Source organism: Lipotes vexillifer, unplaced genomic scaffold (genome assembly GCF_000442215.2).
Source record: "Lipotes vexillifer unplaced genomic scaffold, Lipotes_vexillifer_v1.1 scaffold387, whole genome shotgun sequence".
NCBI lineage: Eukaryota > Metazoa > Chordata > Mammalia > Artiodactyla > Lipotidae > Lipotes > Lipotes vexillifer.
In genome coordinates, this window is record NW_006795399.1 from 1318689 (window position 1) to 1335635 (window position 16947).

Sequence of the window (16947 nt, forward strand, 5' to 3'; positions counted from 1 at the left end):
CATAGCCAGCAGTGGCTCCCACTGTTGCCTCTCATCTTTGGTTATGTTTCCCATGGACTTAACATCTTAGGCATTCAGGAGAGAGAATAAAGTCCTGGTGACAGGGAGTGAGTGACTCCGACAGAGGTTTTCCTCTGTGTCCCCCAAATATTGCAAATGTAACAAAATTGTCTGAAAGTAAAAGTAGCTATCACCAGCACCAACCAAAATCATTCCAGGCAGAGAATCATTTCAAAACATTCCTGTTATTGATGGATAGCGCTCATTTAAAAAGTTTTAATTAAAATCGGGCTTCCCTGGTAGCGCAGTGGTTGAGAGTCCGCCTGCTGATGCAGGGGACGCAGATTCATGCCCCGGTCTGGGAAGATCCCACATGCCGCGGAGCGGCTGGGCCCGTGAGCCATGGCCACTGAGCCTGTGCGCCCGGAGCCTGTGCTCCGCAGCGGGAGAGGCCACAGCAGTGAGAGGCCCGCGTACCGGGAAAAAAAAAAAAAATTTAAATGATTTATATTATACAAATATATAAATATACAAATCTCTGTGAAATAAGATAAAGGATTCCATTTGATCAGCGCCTATTCTACCTTAGGCACTGTACTAGCCACTTTATAGAAGCTATCTTATTAATCTTTATGAGAATTCCATGAGCAATTGTTATTTTGCCCACTTTTATGTGATGAAACTGAGACCCCAAGATATTAAATAGGTTTCCCAACATCGAGCACCCAATAGGCTTTGGAACATATTCAAGCTTAGATTTCTTGGATTTCAAATCCCGTTACCTTAAAGTCCAATATCACTTACATTTCAGAGATTAAGAAAATAATATACTATTTTAATATCAAATATTTTAAAGGACCTATTGAAGATACTGATGACTCTGCCTATGAACATGGAAGAGCATTTCCTTCTCCTCCATCTTGTGGTCCCCATATCCACACTTACTAAGTCCTCAAAGTGTCTTTACTGCCCTGAGGATGCAAAGAACTGCTCAAAAACTGTAATCATGCCAGTTCCCTTCACCAGTCCATCATAAAGATTTCTTCAAGGAGCATTTCCTCTCCCGCTTCCAAAATGAAATGTAGTTAAAACTTAAGCTGCATGTTACAAGGCAGTTTTATAAAGTTTTATACGGTGCAAGATTTTTCAACCATTTATGAGTGTATTTTCTTTTTCCTCATACTTTTTTCCCTGTAAACACTGTAGCCTAAGAATAGTTTAGAGAAACTTTTGAGAACCACACCTACCTACTTCATTTGTTCTCACACTATAGTGAGAATACAGAAACAACTTGTAATCAACTTGACCAGATTCAATGGCAGAGTCAAGAATGCCCTGGATCTCTGGATTATATCACTTTAGTCAGCTTGGAAATAAGTGTTTGAATGTTCACAGAGTGGGTCCAGAACATAATATTCAGTTCATGGTCGACATACTTAGAACAGTCTGTTCTGAGATCACAGGGTAGTGACTAAACACGGTGCAGCTGGGTTTTTCCCCCAGTATTGGAACAGATCACTGTCTCTTTGGTTGAGCACAGTTCTATGAATGTGTTTTTGTTTAGGAACCATGCTTTATTAGATAGAAACAAAGATAGACAGATAGATAGATAAATACATAGATACATACATAGATAGGTGGGTAGGTGCTGATACTATGAGAAGCATGGGGAAACTAGACTGATAGCCACAGATTCATATTTCAAATCCAAAGTTCACACTGAATGGGACACATGCTCACGGAGTGGTAAACATATCACTTGCCAATATTGTTGAAATTATCATTTTCCTCTTCACTTTTGAAAAGCTGAATCTGATTAAGCCAAATGAAGCTATAATGGGATTCCATCATGCTGACATAATAACTACTAGAGTGCATGGAGAGAAAACATTTCTTGGGTTATTCTTACTGGTTATAGAAAGACAAAAGTCAATGTCCAGACTCCATCCATCATAACCAGGACCACCCTACATTCGTTTCCTGGAACAACTGTAGCACCCTACCACAACTAGGTGCCTAACAACTACAGAAATGTATTCTCTCACAGTTCCAGAGGCTAGAAGTCCAAAATCAAAGTGCCAGCAGGACCATGCTCCTCCTGAAGGCTCTAGAGAAGAATCCTTTCTTGCCTCTTCCAGTCTGTGGTAGCCCCAGGCACTCCTTGGCTTTTGGCAACATGACTCCAATCCCTGCCTCCATCTTCACAAGGCCTTCCTCCCTGTGTAGGTATGTCCGTGTCCTCTACCCTCCTTAAAAGCATACCACTCACTGGATTTAGGGCCTATCCTAAATCCAGGATGATTTCATCTCAAGATCCTTTAATTACATTTGCAAATACTCTATTTCCAAATAATGTCACAGTGAGATTTGGGGTGGACTGGAATATTGGGGGCTGGGGTCACTATTCAACCCACAATAGGCTCTCAGATGTGGGCAGGAAAGGGAGGTCCCTACCCTGGTTCTCACTCTTTGGAGGGCCTTACATATAACAAATTAAAAAATATGGCCACACATACCACAGACACATGCAAAAATACGTTTATTAAACAATAGAGGAATGCCTCTGTAACTTGAAGTCTGGCCGTCAGCACCATCACAGTCCAACCTGTAAGCCTAAACATCTCCTTTAACACAAATCAGGCCCCAGGAAGTGCTTCTCCTCATTTATCCTATATGTCCTTAGAACAAAAGGCATCTATACGTGAACGCCATGAATATGTGCCTTGGTAGCAGTGCTTCCGGGTACAGGAAGAGTACATGTGGTAGAAACACTTAAGAAAGAGAGAAGGGCTTCCCTGGTGGCGCAGTGGTTGAGAGTCCGCCTGCCGATGCAGGGGACATGGGTTCGTGCCCCGGTCAGGGAAGATCCCACATGACGCGGAGCGGCTGGGCCCGTGAGCCATGGCCGCTGAGCCTGCGCGTCCGGAGCCTGTTTTCCACAACGGGAGAGGCCACAACAGTGAGAGGCCCGCGTACCGCAAAAAAAGAAAGAAAGAAAGAAAGAAAAGAAAAGAAAAGAAAAGAAAAAAAGAGAGAGAAAACTAATTCACTTGACAAATATTTCCTCTCAAATAGCATGAACGAAACAGATTGTTGCATAAGTATTGTTTCCGTAGTGCTGAGTATCCATTTACTTCTCTTCCTGCTCTAATTTGTGGACCCAATTTGTGATCCAAAAGGTGTATGAATCAGTACAGTATGCACCACAGGTTTACTTAGCAGCTGAGAAACATTCTGTAAGATTTAACTATTAATATTACTCTTAAACTTGTATACCTATTTACAACTATCATCTATCTACCTATGTCAAAATCTGACACACAGTAAAGTATAATACTCTTTACGTTGTCAACTAGGTGAATACTAAACATGATAACTGTGAATAGTTTTATCTTTTACAATATTTAATTAATTAAATTTTTAAACGTTAGTTTTATTTAAATAATTTAGATTCAGATTATTTCTAATAATTTTAACTTGAAGTCTACATTTTAACTTTATTAGATGATATTGCATATTTTAGAGAAAAAAAACTCCATGAAAAATAATGTCAATGTTTTACATCCTATTCAATTTATATTTCTGAAGATAATGTATTCAAATTATACACACTTTGAAAATAATTACAATTTGTTTAATTTATATTCTGATAAGATATATTCAAATTATGTGTACTTTAAAATTAATTACAATAGAACATAAATCAGAAAAAAATCCTGATTATAGTTAAGTAATTAGTGGTTGTGCTGAAATAAAGACAAAAATAAATTTCATCTAATAAATATCTAATAATTTACAAATTATGTACGTCTCTTTTACTATCCCAGACTTTGCCAGCTCATCAACAGAACATCCATATCTGTACAATAATAATTAAATGTACTTGACATTTTGGCTACTTTCAGTCATATTAAAACCATAACTGATCTAGTTCTGTGAAAAGCGCCATTCGTAGTTGATAGGGATTGCACTGAATCTGTAGATTGCTTTGGGTAGTAGAGTCATTTTCACAATGTTGATTCTTCCAATCCAAATACATGGCATATCTCTCCATCTGTTTGTATCATCATTAATTTCTTTCATCAGTGTCTTACAGTTTTCTGCATACAGGTCTTTTCTCTCCTTAGCTAGGTTTATTCCTAGGTATTTTATTCTTTCTGTTGCAATGGTAAATGGGAGTGTCTCCTTAATTATTCTTTCAGATTTTTCATCATTAGTGTACAGGAATGCAAGAGATTTCTGTGCATTAATTTTGTATCCTGCTACTTTACCAAATTCATTGATTAGCTCTACTAGTTTTCTGGTAGCATCTTTAGGATTCTCTATGTATAGTACCATGTCATCTGCAAACAGTGACAGCTTTACTTCTTTTTTCCGATTTGGATTCCTTTTATTTCTTTTTCTTCTCTCATTGCTGTGGCTAAAACTTCCCAAACTATGTTGAATAATAGTGGTGAGAGTGGACAACCTTGTCTTATTCCTGATCTTAGTGGAAATAGTTTCAGTTTCTCACCATTGAGAATGATGTTGGCTGTGGGTTTGTCATATATGGCCTTTATTAGGTTGAGGTAAGTTCCCTCTATGCCTACTTTCTGGAGGGTTTTATCATAAATGGGTGCTGAATTTTGTCAAAAGCTTTATCTGCATCTATTGAGATGATCATATGGTTTTCCACTTTCAATTTGTTAATATGGTTTATCACACTGATTGATTTGGGTATACTGAAGAATCCTTGAATCTCTGGGATAAACCCCACTTGATCATGGTGTATGATCCTTTTAATGTGCTGTTGGTTTCTGTTTTCTAGTATTTTGTTGAGGATTTTTGCATCTATGTTCATCAGTGATATTACACAAAAGACCCCAAATGGCCAAAGGAATCTTGAGAAAGAAAAACAGAGCTGGAGGAATCAGGCTCCCTGACTTCAGACTATACTACAAAGCTACAGTAATCAAGACAGTATGGTACTGGCACAAAAACAGAAATATAGATCAATGGAACAGGAGAGAAAGCCCAGAGATAAACCCATGCACATATGGTCACCTTATTTTTGATAAAGGAGGCAAGGATATACAATGGAGAAAAGACAGCCTCTTTAATAAGGGATACTGGGAAAACTGGACAGCTACATGTAAAAGTATGAAATTAGAACACTCGCTGACACCATACACAAAAATAAACTCAAAATGGATTAAAGACCTAAATGTAAGGCCAGACACTATAAAACTCATATAGGAAAATATAGGCAGAACACTCTATAACATACATCACAGCAAGATCCTTTTTGACCCACCTCCTAGAGAAATGGAAATAAAAACAAAAATAAACAAGTGGAACTGAATTAAACTTAAAAGCTTTTGCACAGCAAAGGAAACCATAAACAAGACAAAAAGACAACCCCCAGAATAGGAGAAAATATTTGCAAATGAAGCAATTGACAAAGGATTAATCTCCAAAATTTACAAGCAGCTCAATATCAAAAAAACAAACAACCCAATCCAAAAATGGGCAGAAGACCTAAATAGACATTTCTCCAAAGAAGATATACAGATTGCCAACAAAAACATGAAAGAATGCTCAACATCACTAATCATTAGAGAAATGCAAATCAAAACTACAATGAGGTATCACCTCACAGCAGTCAGAATGGCCATCATCAAAAAATCCACTAACAATAAAGGCCGGAGAGGGTGTGGAGAAAAGGGAACCCTCTTGTGCTGTTAGTGGGAATGTAAATAGATACAGCCATTATGGAGAACAGTATGGAGGTCCATTAAAAAACTAAAAATAAAACTACCATATGACCCAGGAATCCCACTACTGGGCATATACCCAGAGAAAACCATAATTCAAAAAGAGTCATGTACCACAACGTTCACTGCAGCACTATTTACAATAGCCAGGACATGGAAGCAACCTAAGTGTCCATTGACAGATGAATGGATAAAGAAGATGTGGCACATATATACAATGGAATATTACTCAGCCATAAAAAGAAACAAAACTAAGTTATTTGTAGTGAGGTGGATGGACCTAGAGACTGTCATACAGAGAGAAGTAAGTCAGAAAGAGAAAAACAAATACCGTATGCTAACACATACATATGGAATCTAAAAAAAAAAATGGTTCTGATGAACCTAGGAATAAAGATGCAGGCATAGAGAATGGACTTGAGGACACGGGGAGGGGGAAGGGTAAGCTGGGACAAAGTGAGAGAGTGGCATGGACATATATACACCACCAAATGTAAAACAGATAGCTAGTGGGAAGCAGCCACATAGCACAGGGAGATGAGCTCGGTGCTTTGTGAGCACCTGGGGGGGGGATAGTGAGGGTGGGAGGGAGATGCAAGAGGGAGGAGATATGGGGATATATATATATATATATGTATAGCTGATTCATTTTGTTATAAAGCAGAAAGTAACACACCATTGAAAGCAATTATACTCCAATGAAGATGCTAAAAAAAAAAAGCATAGCTGATACATTTTAAAATTATTACCATTGTAAAACTATGTCAATGCAAAAGGATAAAACATCTGTATTGAACAGTTATTGATTCATAAATGTTAAATATTTATATTACTGGGAAACACTATTTTATTTTGCAATAATCTATTTCATTCATGCTATATGAGAGAATGATTTAATCAATTAGTATTTTCCCTTTCTTAAGTGATCTGTGGGTTTCCATTTGTTCTCTGTCCTCTGGCCCTGCAAATGTAGCAGTGGGCAGGACCTGAACTTGCTTTCAAAACACACGGAGCAAGTGATTGATTGGCAGGTAGATAGCTAATTTTCAGTTATTCCTACTGTTTTCATTAGCTAGGTCTGCAAAGACAAAAGAAAAAAGTAGCACAGACTGTGGGGCTTAAGCAAATTTATTGTCTCACAGTTCTAGAGGCTAGAAGTCCAAGATCAAGATGTCAAATGGGTTGGTTTCTTCCAAGGGCTGTGAGAGAAGGACCTGCCCGGGGCCTGCCTCTTTCCTTGGTTTGTAGATGGTCTTTTCCCTGTGTCTTTACATCATCTTCCCTGTATGTGTCTGTGTCCAAATTTCCTGTTCTGATTGAATTAGGGTGAGTTATATTGCTCAGGGCCCACCCTAATGGCTTAATTTAAATTTAATTATCTCTGTAAAGACCTTATCTCCAAATACTGTCACATTCTGAGGTACTAGGGGTTCAAACTGTGAATTTTGGGGGAGGATACAATTCTGTCCATAACGATTCTGCCCATAATGCCTACACACAAGACATGAAGGTGTTGGCCCTTCGAGGTTTTTTCCTATTGGACTGAACTGTTGTCCATAAACACTTGCACATTTTCCACAAGACATTAACACATGTCAAGTGGCTTTTAGCCACAAAGGACAAAAGGTTCTATAATTATAATCATTTTTCTGGATTTAATTTTGACTCTCATTTCCTTAAATGAGACAAAACTTTATATGGTAATAGCTCAGCTAATAGATATAACGTGGCAATCTTCCCAAAATCTATTTGTGCTGGGCTTGATAGAAGGAGGAGTTCTCCTCAACTTTATCAGGTTTTAGCAATGTTTCATTTTTTTGAGTCCTATGCAATTACTCTTCAAGCTAATAAACATGTCATTCTTTTATGATTGCTAATCTATTTTTATGTATCTGCATAATATGTAGTTGATGAACTTTAATAAAATCTGAAGTGAGGTCCCCCTGCGGCCATTTTCAGGCTGATTTTGCTGCAAACCAGTGAGTGGAAATTCAGTTCGCTCAGCATCCAGTGTATTTCTCTTCAAAATAGATGGGCTAATGAGAAGCATGTCTGTGCTGGCCCCGTATAATGGTCTGGTCTCTCACACTGGTTGTTAAAACAAACTACACACCATCCAAGACCTAACTGCCAATGATTCGATGGTGTAACATAACTTAATTGGATATACTTTTAGCTTAGAAAGGTAAATAGGAAACAAGGCAGCAAGAATAAGCATGTCTGCAAATATGCCATCTAACTCTGTTTCTGGAAGAAATCCAGGAGATTACAGTCTGAACTAAATCAGATAATTCTGTCAGTTTTCTCTCCTGAAGAAATGTTCTATCCCAAGTAATCAGTAAATGATTGAACCATTTATGGGTTCTACCTAGGACCTAAATAGGAATTCTGGAAGCACAGAAATTTGGTCTACAGGATGGAATCCCAAATACTTCTTTTTGTAAGGGCATCCTCTAGGGTCTTTCTCTTTTATACTTCTAACAAATAGTTTGCATAATTTTTCCAAGTTATATTGTATTTTATTATGTACCTGTCTGCCTTCCCTATTTATTGCAAACTACTATAGTCCAGAAACCCTTTTTCTAATTTTTTAATTTAAAATCAACAACCATAGTGTGTTACACAATTTAAAAATGGAATAGGAATAGCGTAAAAATGAATTTTAAATTCTAAAATTAGAGAATGAAAAGGGTTTCCATGGAGTCAACTTGAAGAATTCCCCATTTTCAGGTAACTGGATGTTACCTGAAACATCCAGTTTCAGGTAACATAAGGTATATAAGTGATGAAAATCCCCCACAATCCCATAAAACATACCAGCGAAGGGCCATGAGCCTTAAAAAAAATTTTTAACACATAAGCTAGTTGCTAATGTTACACTTTCTCTCCATGGTGACATTCACTCCAGCCACAAGTGTGTCAATGCATATTTCTCTTTCAGCTGGAAAGCAGAGTTGGTAGTTAGGTATCAATTCTCCATTATGTGGTCCCCACCCCACACAGAAACCCCAATACCCACCCAGGTTCCAGAAATGAAATGTCAATGGATACTTGAATCCCTAGTGTGCTTTGAAATTAAAATATTAAAAGTGCTCTTCTTATTTTACTTACTTTCATTATAATTACTGAATATTACCATGAGTTCATGCTGACTGAGACATATATTCAGATATTCAAAATCAGGTTAAAATTGTGTGTGTGTGTGTGTGTGTGTGTGTGTGTGTCCATTTTCTGTATGTTTGTGATTCCACTAAATACTTTCATGCCTTATTAAGAGAAAAGATTATTCTTCATCTTATTTCCAAGGTCCCAAAAAAGGTCTGGCATATAATGGCTGGTGATATATATCTATTTGAGTTTGGCAATCCTTAAAAAAAAATGTTCTTAATGACACCTCATCAAGGCTGTTTTATCTTTTTCCCATAAGGGCTTTACACTCCAGTTTCTTTGTTTTGTAAGAGCTGCTTCTTTATTTACAGCTAACTGAAAGTTCTTTAACATAAACCACTGTTTTCTCACAAATTCCTGAACAAAGAAAACATTAATGTATCATCCCTCATTTATGCATAATGCTAAAAACCATCAATTCCTACTTCTAGAGTTTGATCTTCCCTCCACAACTCTGCCATCTGCTGTTACCAAAAAGTAGATTCAACTGCAATCGTGTGTGTGTGTGTGTGTGTGTGTGTGTCTGTGTGTCTGTGTGTCTGTGTGTCTGTGTGTGTGTATAGTAGGGATGGCTGTTAAATGAAGACAGCAAATTGATTACTACCTACTTCCACTCAAGAAACCCATGAGTTATGCATTACTGTTCTATGTCTAGCATGAGCAAAGACTATTCTTAGAAACAGAGAAGAGGATGCTGACAAATCGTGGTACCTTCCAGTAAACTGTATTTGAAAACCAGCAGCTAAAACAGTTAAAAATAGGGGTACAAACAAAAATCAGAACATAAGACAAAAATCCCTACAAGTTTAACAGAAATTTACTGAACCATAAACCAAACAGATATGCATCACCTATTTTTTATGTGTGTGTGGTTAATATAACTGGATGCTAGGAACGTATACCAGGAATCATTTGTGAGTGTATCTGTGTGTGTGTGTGTGTGTGTGTGTGTGTGTGTGTGTGTTAGGGGTGGGTGGAGGATTGGAAATTCCTGGAAACTAAAAAGACCTAGATTTGTTTGATGGCAAGATTTGCTTTCCCACTATATTTGCTGGTAATTATCATATCCTTAAATCTTTGGGAAAATACTGACTCTGGTCAGAAATGCTAGTTATCATCTACAAAGGATATAACACTTCTGCAATTCTCTGCTACTTACCAATTTGGGGAACCTAGGTTAGAGTCTGTGAACTTCAGTTATCTCATCTCTTATGGGGAGTAACCGAACCTTCTAGAAATGCTTTAAAAATTAAACATGGTGATGTCTATAAGCACCGGGCAAACAATCAGAGCTCAATAAATACAGGTTAACATCTTCTTGGCATAGTATCTTTCGCATTGTAAAAACCTCCAAAATACTGGTGGAATGTATGACTGATTTTAAAATATACTTTTTTAAAGAAAAATTTAAGGACAAGCCTTTATATAGGAGCCAATCTGAAAGAGCTCTCAATAGTCAAATACAGAACAATTTGAGCAATAAATAATGTGATGTTGGATTATAAAGAATAAAATAAATATAAACAAATCTATCCTGATATAAATAATGGTTGAGTAAATAAATAAATAAATGGGGGAGAAGGGACAGATCTTCCTTATGAAGGAATATATGTAGATACTCATCCTCCCACTGTTTGATCTTCCCTCCTGTCTTGAGTGTGGGCTGGATTTAGGACTTACTGACTCCCTTATAAAGAATATAGTGGGGAAAGGGAGAACTGAGACACCCTACCTTAACCAAGTGATCAAGGTCAACCTCACCAGTGATAAGTCATCACAGTGATATCACAGGTCCCCTGACGTAATGTGATGAGAAGGACACATCACGTCTGTGGTGTTCATCACAAAAGTCCATCACCCCATGGCTATTCTGACCATGAAAATAAAATGTGAGGGATCCTTTTCAAAATGCCAGACTAGTATTCTTCAAAACTGTCAAGGTCATGAAAACAAGGAGAGGTGGAGAAAATGTCACAGTCCAGAAGAGACTGAGAAGATGTGACGACTAAATGCAACGTGGTGTCCTGGATTAGAGCCAGGAACGCAAAAAGGACATTAAAGGAAAAGCTGGTGAAATTCCAATAAATTCTGTAGGTTAGTTAATAGTAATATACCAATGCTAATTTCTTACTTTTGGCAAGTGTGCCACAGTTCTATAAGGTGTTAACTATAGGAGAATCTGAACAAAGGATATGGAAATTCAGTATTAGCTCTGCAACTCTTCTGTAAATCTAAAATTATTCCAAAATAAACACTTTATTTAAAAAATGAAACTTTCATCTGTGGCATCACTCTTCTTATTAACTAATTTCAAACAAAACGAATATGCACATAAGAAGCTGAAATCTTGCCTTTCCTCTGGTTCATCCATAATATCATAATACAGTGTTTAGTGAAGTTGTGAGGTTTAATCAACTCAAAAAGCAACGTTATAAAGCTCTTTGAATTCCCAAGATGAAAGAAAATTATATATAAGTGTGTAAATGAAGTCTTCGTTTGGCCATTCAGAAATGTTCCTGGATATAGGAGGCCTAAATAAGAGATGAATCTTTGTAAGCTGTTTTCTCTAATCAAATCCATTCTGCCTGTACCTGTGAGTGCATAATGCAGAAATGATTGACTAAAAATGGAAACTCCAATCAATTTGATTATTTAATATCATGTATCACACAGCCCCAGCCAAAAAAAAAAGGAATTTTTCTTGCTTATTTCATCTATGATTTTGCTTTTTAAACTCGTGAAATTTAGACTGCATGCAGATAGAAAGGCATTTCCCTGTCCACGGGAACATGGACAGGTAGCACTTTTAACATTGTGAGATGAGAGCCGTCACATGGTTAGTGGTCTATCAAACACACCCCTTTGCAGAAATGATGCAATTCAGCTGGAGGGGCTTCATAGTTTTTGATAAGTTTCCCAGCCCCCAGTACTCAGGGTCATCAATGTGTGGTATTTAACAGGGGCTCTGCTCCACTCTCTGTGGATGTAGGAGAGTCACTCAGATACCTGCCTACCAGCTTTGGTCCCAGCCTTTGACCTTCCACATTATCAGGTTTGCATTTTTGGTTTTCACTGATGATTAAACTTAGAGCAGACTGGCATTTCTGGTATCTGGTTTAAACACAGGCTGCAACTACACCAATACCAAAACTACTACATTTGATTTTATCAACGCAAACTGAGGATCAATCTGGTGAACAAAAATGTTAGTTCCGTTATTGACTCACCCGTCCAGCTTTTATTATTGGTTTCAGCAGAAGGTTGATTCCAAATAATCCAAAATAGAATTTAATTAGGAAGTCCTTCTCTTGGTCTCAAGATATTTATTCATAAGTCAGTTCATATAGCAGGGAAAGCATGGGCTTTATAGTTATACAGATCTTCCTGATACCTTTATTATCTGTGTGACCTTGGCAAGCCAGTTAACCTCCCGGATCGTAATTTCTTTTTCCATGAAATGATAATACAAATACCAACCTTGGGAATTCCCTGGTGGCGCAGTGGTTCCCTGCCTGCCAATGCAGGTGACATGGGTTCAATCCCTGGTCCGGGAAGATCCCACATGCCACAGAGCAACTAAGCCCATGCGCTACAGCTACTGAGCCTGCGCTCTAGAGCCCGCAAGCCACAACTACTGAGCCTGCGTGCCACCACTACTGAAGCCTGCGTGCCTAGGGCCCGTGCTCCGCAACAAGAGAAGCCACCACAATGAGAAGCCCGGGCACTGCAACGAAGAGTAGTCCCTGCTCGCCCCAACTACAGAAAGCCTGAGCACAGCAACAAAGACCTAACACAGCCAAAAATAAATAAATAAACAAATTTATTAAAAAGAGAAGAAAACAACCTTACATAGCTCTGGTTAAGATGGAGTCGATTCAAATATGCAAAAGTACTTACTACGATGCCTGACTCAATAAATTCCCTTTCAACATCAAAATGTTAGAGACAGTGATTCTATTCCAAGTCGCTCACAAAAAAACTAGATAGCCACACTACATAACTGAAATATGTCTGTTTCAATAAAAAAAATAAATTAGAAGAAAACACACTGTTGCCACATTCCTAATTAATGCAACATAGGAAATTTTTTTAAATGAGGAATTAAATTTGTGCTCCTACATGCAATCTAAATATCTTGATTGTTGGCACGTAAAAAAAGTTCATTTAGTAATAAAAGTGATTTTTTGTTTGTTTATCTAACAAATGTCTATTTTCCAGGCATTTTGCTGGGCACTGGAAATAGGGGGAAAAAACCAAAAACAACCACAAAACAAACAAACAAACAAAAAAACAGTGAGCAAATGAAGATGAGGAAACTGTCTTCTTGTTGCTTACAGACTAGTGAGGGAGATATTTAAGAACAAACATACAATTTGAGGCTGAGATAAGGCCCCTGAAAATGCAATGAGTGAGAGTGATGGAAACAAGGATTTCCCCAGATGATGGAAAGGGAGGAAGGTCAGGGTAGGGAAACAGGGACCAACTTACACAGGCAGTGTGTTTGTACATGAGAACGATCTACGGGATGAAATGTTAACTGAACTGTGATTGGTGAAAACAAAAGTGAGAGGGTTTGTTCATGCTTCCTGTGAGGGAATGAGCCAGGGAGGGAAAGAATGAAACAGCGAGGAGACTCCGTTTCCCCTGTGAAGTGGCTAAACATGTAAGGAGGCTGAGTGCGACTGGCTGTTTTCAGGTAGAAACACGTATCTGTGACACTGACATCAGCCACTGAGAAAGGAATTCAAAGGTAGCTGATCCCAGAAAAACACAGATGACCTGCTTTGGAAAATGTAAAATAAATGCGGCTTGCCTGGGCAACAAGAATGTTAGCCATAGGACTGCACCAAAACCCAAGAGTTTTAGGAAGGATAGTTTAGAGACAACAGCCTGAAAAAGCATTTCTTTTAACAGGATAAATGCTTCAAACCTGTGTGAGTAATCCTGGAATTTTCAATAAGCCATATTAATATAAGGAATGACTGAGTCTTGCCTAATAAATGAAAGAATGAAGTTTTAGGAATGCAATCACCATTCCCTAACTCAAATGGCTTATTTCACAACTTAAAGTTTAACATTAAACAAATACACCTCAAGTCACAATGCAATGATGATTGATGTTTTTCATCAACATCCAATTATCATTCCATCAAACCCTGTTGCCTGGGCCAAGGAAAACACAGAGTACGCATCTAGAAAGGGTTATTCTCCATACCATTTCAAAATAACTTGCAGGATATAACTACACTTACTGCATTTCTGACTTGTTAGATCATGTCACAGGGAACCTCGGCGAGAGAGTTTTGGTGTTGTTATCACCTGTGCTTTCCAAAGAATATTAACTGCTTTTGCTATTTGAAGTTAAAAAGGAAAACACCTTTCATTTCTTTGATTTATTCCATTAGAACAATCTGCATCTGTGCGTTCTTTGTCTTTTGTTAGCTGTGAAGGCAGCCACTTAGGTATCGAACATGATGTCAGGCTGTGGTGTGAGAGGTCTTGCAGGAGGTACAAAACCTGAAGGGATTTCAGAAAAACAAAAACAAAATAAAAACATCCCTTTGACAGGGCTTCAAAGGAGACCATCACATTCAGGAATGGCTCTTCAAAAAAAAAGCACAATCACTTCCCATTTTGTTCTGGGCTCAGACAGTGGTTCAAAAGGGGAGTGATGGATGGCTTGAAGGCCGCTGTTGTAAAAACGCCCCACGTTCACAGGGAGGCCTTTTGTCCCAGCTCACTTTGCAAGCAGCTCCCTCAAAGAAGCAGGAAGCTTTCTCACCACTTCTCAAAGGACTCTCCTCTCGGGAGGCAGCAACAGCTGCCTCACCCTCAGCAGTTCCTTGCTGAGGAAGACAAAGAATGCACCTTCCCTGCCTGAAACTGCAGGGAGGGATGAGCCTTGAAATGTAATTAATTGCTCAAATTGGAATTTGGCCAGAACCCCAGGGCTAACAACTACACTTACAGGGGAGGAAGAAAGGCTTTAATGAACTTAGAAAAAAGAGATCTAAAAATTATATCAAAACAGACAACACAATATATCTCACCGTGACACCGCAGCAGGGAATGACTTGGATAGGAGGAAGGAGGGAAGGAAGCTGGGTCTCTTGGGATTCTGGCTCTCCACAGTGTGAATAAAATCACTAAGATGACTTTGCCCCACTTCTAAGAACTTGCCTCACACCAGAATGACAATTAAAGAGCGGATCTGGCTTGACTTTAATATTATTTTAATCTTAACCTCAGTAAAAATGGATACACTCTTATTAAGGACACGGGTTCCTATGTGAGTGGCCTACACCAAGGCTTATGCAGAGCAGCACTCAGGGCCCTGAACCCTACAGCCCTTGCCAGATTCTCCTCGACCAACCTTAGAGTCTCACTGTGTGCAGTACATGAGAAGACAAGGAAGGGGGCCCCCAGCTATGGAAATTCAAATTCAATTCAGCCAACATTTGGGGGGGCAAGTGGGACTGGGTGCTAAAAGCTGTAGGGCATCACAACAAGTATCTCAGGTAAAAGATGTTAATGGGCCACTCTGGGCTTTGGAGAGGTGGAGGGAAAAGACACAGCTGGCCTTTGACTTGAAACCCAGAGCATGAGAGGGGTATCAACGCCGAGAGCAATGACTTCTCTAAAGAAATGGGCTCAGAAAGCACAGCCAGATGCACGAGACACAGCACACAAGGTCCAAAAATGGTGTTTAGGGATGGGCAGGACACCATACCTGACAAGTGGGAGAGTGATTTCCCAGTGGGTGGGCATCATCTATGGCAGAGGATCTGGGCCAGGAGATAGTTGGCAGGCAAGAACCCTGGAGGTCATCATTCAGTCTTTCAACAAATACATATTGGACGTCTACTGTGTTACAGATGCTATGCTTGATGTTGGGGGTATAAGTGCTCAGCATGATAGACAGAGTCATCTGGGAACTTAGTTCACAGGCCACAGTAAGTCAGCAAGAGATCTAGATTCATGGGCCAGAATCTAGTTCTCTTTGGTAGGAGAACCAGAGGCCAGCTTTCAGATCAGAGGTCCCCATTCTAAACAGTGACAGCTTACGAATAAGTAACTAGGAAACATGAAAATCAGAGTCTATAGACAAATATTTTTCAAAGTAGGTTTCACAGATAAAGAGCAAAGAAGTGAAGGAGGTCTTTCTTCTGACCAATGAACCTATGTGCTTTCATGTGGCCTCCTTGTAAACAAACCCATTTTGTACTGGTTGAAGAATACATTGTCTCATGTAGGGCTTAAAATTTAATAATAATATGCTCTAAGTTTACCATTCACATATACTTAATAAATATTTATTAATCATCTACTATGTACTAGGTACTGTGTCAGGTCCTTACATGCCAAGATGAAGATAAGTCCTGCCCTCAAGGAGCTGGTAGTTAATTGGAGACAGACACGAAAACAAGCTATCATGAAACAATGTAAGAAATGCCATAACTGCCTCCTACCCCTCCACCTGCATCCCACTAGGATTCTGATCCAATGGACCCAAGATGGAATTTGGGTCATCGAGAGCTCGGCCTAGGCCAGGAAATTATAATAGAGATGAAAAGAAGCAGAAAGGTCCACTTCAGAGGCAAAATGCTTATGCAAAGGCTAAGTGGGACACTCAGATGAGGCAACAGGTCTAAAGCCTGCAATACTGGGTGGACCTAGGATGAAGTGGGGGCTGAAGGAGAGAACTCTGTGTGATATGACACAGAGAAGGAAGCTGCTCAAAAAGTGAAAATGTGGCTTATTGATCTGGCTTTAGAGGGAAAGGGAGGTTAAACAAGTTTCAAAAAGTCAAAGCAGGGCTTCCCTGGTGGCGCAGTGGTTGAGAGTCCGCCTGCCGACGCAGGGGACACGGGTTTGTGCCCCGGTCTGGGAGGATCCCACATGGCGCGGAGCGGCTGGGCCCGTGAGCCGTGGCCGCTGTGCCTGCGCATCCGGAGCCTGTGCTCCGCAACGGGAGAGGCCACAACAGTGAGAGGCCCACGTACCGCAAAAAAAAAAAACAAAAAAA